This window comes from Hydra viridissima, unplaced genomic scaffold (assembly GCF_058129835.1).
Source record: "Hydra viridissima isolate aposymbiotic clone 2 unplaced genomic scaffold, HvirCarnegie_v1 scaffold_1, whole genome shotgun sequence".
In the NCBI taxonomy this organism is placed as follows: domain Eukaryota; kingdom Metazoa; phylum Cnidaria; class Hydrozoa; order Anthoathecata; family Hydridae; genus Hydra; species Hydra viridissima.
In genome coordinates, this window is record NW_028324300.1 from 32,576,985 (window position 1) to 32,582,423 (window position 5,439).

Consider the following 5,439-nt stretch of genomic DNA (forward strand, 5'->3'; position numbering starts at 1 on the left):
TTTCAGGTCATCCATCTTTTAATGATGCCCAAGGCACAATTAATTTCATTAGAACTTTAGACAAATTATTCGACTTGTTAAACTCTAAAAACCTTTTTGAAAAAGGATCGAAGAAACCTTAGTTTTTGAATGAAGCTCCAAAATGGGTTGAAACCATAGAAAAATCTGTAAATTACCTAGTTAACTTATCAGACCTATCTAAAATTCCTTTAGTTAAACACAGAAGAAAGACATTTGTACTTGGTTTCATTGTAGCAGCCACAAGTGTTAGAGATTTATCCCTTAACCTTTTATCTAGACATGAGAATCCTTTTAAATTTATTTTAACATATAAAATGTCACAAGATCATATTGAATTATTATTTGCTTGTATTCGCGACAAAAATGGTTTCAATAACAATCCAGATGCACGCCAGTTAAAATCTGCTTTGAAAAGAATTTTATTAAGAAACTCTATCATAGGATCAAAATTTAGCAACTGCCTTACTTTTGACCAAAGATCTTCTGGCTCAATCTTTTTATTAAAGTGGAGTAAAAGGAGATCTCCTCTTGTTGAATATAATACAATATCTAGTGAGGATTCTAACTATTTTAAAGACCTTGCTGGTTGTCTTTCATCAGTCTCTACTTCAATTTATAAAGAAGCTATACTTGGATATATTGCAGGGTTTATTGTTAGAAAACTTTATAGTAAAATTACATGTCTGACTTGTGCCAATAGTTTAATTTCTCAGAAGACTTTGTCCACTGATCACGATTATTCTTTATTTTGCAGTTCATCATGGAAAAGCTTTATAACTTTTAAAAATTGAGGTGGTTTAATCTTTCCATCCTGTAGTGTTTTAAAGATTGTCGAAAAATGTGAGCATGTTTTTAAAGTTTTGGTGTGTGGGACAGACCCTCATAATTTGAAAATATCTTCTAGAAAAAATCTTAAAACCATTCTAGTTCACTTCATAAATCAAAAACTTGCAAATGACTTGCTGTTTACTGAACTAAATATGCATGATTTAGAACATGAGATTTTGGCTGAAGACATGAGTTCTTCACAGCTTTTAAAAAAAATTATAGAGAAATATTTAACATTGCGTCTTTACTCATATGGTCAGTTGTACACTAGAAATGAATTTCATAAAGGAAAGATTGGATTACGCCAACAGTCCAATAAGCTTGTTTTGTTCAAAGGTTTATGAAAAATAACAATAGTAATATTTAATTTTATTTGTATGCTATTTATGCCAAAAAAGAAAATTACTTCTTTAAAAAAATATATGATTACTGAAAATTCTTTAATTGTAACTGTAAACTGTAAGTTACAGTTTTTTTAAGTAGTTAAAATTTTTTTATTGAAAACCTACATTAAAAATATATACCTATTTATATCAACAACACTTTTGATTTCTTTCATAATGGAATATGTGTACTTTTATAACAATAACTCAAAGATTTCCAACAAGGTGCTTTTAAGTTACAGTTGTAAAAGTCAAAAACATATTTTTTGCCAACATATATCTGTATTTGCCAAGTAAAAATGTAATATCTTTGTATTATATAATAACTTCTAACTTTCTTTATCTACTAACACTTTTAAGTAGCTGTGTTTAAATAACAGTTTGTAAATATGTTAAATATTAATATGTCCAATGTTTAAAGTTAATCAACATCACCAGAAATTTTTCTTCTTTGCTGCGGCTACCGGTGCACAGTGATTCAAAACAGCAAAAAAATGGTAATAAACCCCTCACAACTTTTCTATAAATTAAGTGCCCTTTTTTAAAAAGTATTAAATTGCAATAATTTTTTTATTTCAAAAGTATAAATAATTGTTTCATAAAACTTTTATTTTATATTTTATAGTTAAAAAAAGTAAAAAAATTTGATATTATTTTCAAAGAAATCTGAAAAAAGTGAGATTTTTATTTAACTAAAAAAGAGTATTTTTAATTTAAATAAAGTGTATATTTATTTTGAAGATAATCTTTTGGCTCTATATATTTCAAATTTACTGAAAAGAAAAATAAAAGTCTGATTTTTTTGTTTAAATTTAAAGACTTTTCTAAAAAAAGGTTGCAAGTAATTGTGTTTTTTTGGTTTACATATTAACTAAAAAAATGTTCCACCGAGTTCCAAAAATATATACATTTTTTCTAGTTAATTAACATTTCTACTTTTAAATTATAAAGGGATTACTGCGGTCTCCTGCGGTATTGGAAGTTATTAAAGAAATACAAATGCTGATAAACACTTAAAAACCTTATTTTCCGCCATTTTTGAAAGTATTTATTATTTGATAAGTACAATATGTTTGAAAAAGCGTAACTGAACAACTTTAGTATTTCCTGTAATATAAAGTCACTTAGTAATATAGTGTTATTAGAGGATGTAAAAATGTGACAATTGTTAAAGCCAGTTTATGATCATTATATTTATCCTATCTTGCACAGTATTTTCGTGGAAAAATTGAAATGCTATCCTGAGAATATACATTTTTCTAAAATTTCTGCAAAGTGTACTCTTCAAAGCATGTTAGATCACACTGTGAGTAGAATAACTGAAATGATTGATATGCCTAATTGTGGTTAAGGTAACGAAATATTTGGAGTTTTATATGGAAAGATTGGTTTTGATGGAGCATCAAGCCAAAGTATTTATAAACAGAAATACTTTGAGACAAGCATCACAAGTATAGAACTTAAGAGTGGAGAAATTCTTTTTAGTACAGTTTTTGTGCCTTTATTGCTCAAAGTAGAAGATGGCGAAATTTGGAAAAATCCTTTAAGTTGTCCTTTAAGAAGTCCTTTAAGTTGTCACTTTTGTAGACCTCTTCATCTACAATATAAAAAAGAGAGTCCAATTTTATCCAGAGAAGAAGAATCAGATCTAAAAAATCAAATACATACCTTGAAGACGTTTTGCAAAGTTTTTGATATTGCAGGAAGAAAGGTGACCTTTAATCATTTGTAAGGTTTTAATTGTTTTAAACTAATTATATGAACTGGGTATGAAAAATAAGGCAGCGTGAGCTATTCTAAATTTTATATAAGAAACATTCAAAACATTTTCATGTTTTGAATTCTTTTTTTACTAGAGGTCTGCCATTTTTATAAAATTTGAATGATTTGCGTGTTTTCAAGTTATTAGAAGAATTTATATACATACACACACCCATATATATGCACAGGTTTCAATATATATTATAACCTGTAAAATTACTTTTCAATTACAGGTGAAAGAACTTTCTAGACTTGGTGGGAGCAGTGCTAAAAAGTGTGTGACAAATGTATTAAACAGGTATATTTCATATCTGTTCATTTCATATCTGTTCAAATCAAATATAAACAGACATGTCTAGACATGTCTGTCTACTAACTACTTAGTTGTATTCATGTGTGCTTTTTCAAATCTTGAGATATCCATTGTTGTTTTATTGCATAATTTTATCATGATTTAGTTAATTTAGTTTTTACTGTATTTTTTAAATTAAATTTATTTTGCCTTTACAGGTAAATGGCAAATAAACTGCAAGCAAAGTTTAATTTGACTGGATCTAACGCAAAACAAATAAAAAAGACAGGATTTCAAACTTTAAATATTTACAGAGGAGTTATTGGTATGTGTGTGTGTGTGAGTATATATATATATATATATATATATACACACACATAAATGTATGTTTTATTTGTGTGATGTATGCTTTATCCGAAAAAGTTGCTATCTTGGACAATAACGAAGTAAATTGGATCAATATTAAGTTGTTTTTTCCCCGCTATTGATCGTTAAATGTTTACACTTGCTTGTAAACAATGTGAAAGTTAATATTAATGCTTGTAAAATGCACGAATATCTTACTGTAATGTTTTGAGATCTCTGCCTGACGGACTCATCCATGTTTATCTGTATTCTTATGTCATGTTTCACACAACTTATACAGGTTGTTTTGGAAAACTTAGGTGATCAAGTCAGAAAAAAGTTTTTTTTGTTGAATTTTTTGTTCAATTTAGAACACCATTTATAGTTGTTAAAAGCTAATAAGTTGTTTTCATTTAGATGCAGTTACCCGATGTTTTAAGATAAAAAAACACGATGTACGACGGTATATTGCAGATTGTTTGAAGTTTGCACCATAACGTTTGGATGGTGGAAAGCGAGCATCAAATCAAGAGGAGAGTGTGGTGACAGAAGGTGATACAGAAGATGTTGATATTTATGATCAAGAATGATTTTATCAAGATCGTTTTCCAAAATATTTTTATTTTGTATAATTTTTTGTTTTAAAAATGTTTAAACTATCTTTGTGGTTTTATTTGCTTTCATTTACAGTTTAGTTATCTGCATTTGCAAAATGACAAATGGGCAGATCATTTGTGAAACTATAATAAGATATATAAAGTCAACTATTGCAGTCTTTATATTGTATTGAAATTTGATAGGATTTGTTAATGGTCACAATTTAGCTTGAATTAGTAAAGACTTGGATAAACTTTGAAAAAATAGCACATACAATGATTCTTATCACCCGCACATTATTTCTTATCTATGCAATATTGTTATTGTGAGTAGAATATTCTACTCACAATAACATTATTGTACATATAAGAAATGTTCGTTGAACCAACGCTAAATCAACGTTAATATAATGTTGATCTGTGGTTTGTTTTCAACGTTTAACTAACGTTTGGTTTCAATGTAGATTTGCGTTTCCATTTTAACCAAAAATTAACGGCTTTTCAACCATAAATTTCAACAATTTTTCAACGTTTTTTCAACGTTGATATGCTTGCTGGGGTCGTTTGCTTGCTGGGTTGTGTTTCACACTATGGGAGAGGAAAAAGTGTTAGAGTGTATCTTTCGCCTGAATTAAATGTTGTAAAATTATGGAGAAATTGGAAACATCATAGAAATCAAGAAAATATGGGTATTTCATCACTTTCTAAATTTAAACAGATTTTTTACAAAAAGTTTAATGTTGGATTTGGATAGATAGCAATTTTTCAAAATTAACTTATTGTCGAATTTTTGTAACATGCCGTTGGAACGATTTAGTTTGAGAGTTTGATTATTTATGTGAGTTTTAAATGAAAGCTTCTCATCTATCATAACACCAAGATAAGTTATGTTACTGACAAAAGCAGCTTTTGGCCACTTATTCTAAAGTTCAAGTATTTTGGAAGATTCTTGTTAGTTTTTTTTAGAAAAGTTAGTATATTTCGTCTTAAATGTTACTATTTCTGTTTTTTTTTAGTATTCAATGAGATTTTGTTTGCTCGGAGCCATTGAACAAGACTGGCCATATCCTCATTAATATATTTATTTAGTTTTTTGAGGGAGTTTCTCATTAATTGAAGATTGTATCATCTGCAAAATGATACGTATTTGAATGTTTGATAGAAAGATTAAGATCATTGATGCAAAATAATAAAGAGAGGAGGTCTATGGATC

The 5,439-nt window shown here is 28.0% G+C and overlaps 1 long non-coding RNA gene across 1 annotated transcript; it reads left to right on the forward strand.

Moving 5' to 3' along the window:
• Nucleotides 1-2,143: 2,143 nt before the first annotated feature.
• On the forward strand, nucleotides 2,144-4,290 carry LOC149894580 (uncharacterized). Its single transcript, XR_016449365.1, has 4 exons — nucleotides 2,144-2,943; nucleotides 3,227-3,291; nucleotides 3,504-3,610; nucleotides 4,048-4,290. It is a non-coding gene; the product is annotated as an uncharacterized LOC149894580 (long non-coding RNA).
• The last annotated feature ends 1,149 nt before the right edge of the window (nucleotides 4,291-5,439 follow it).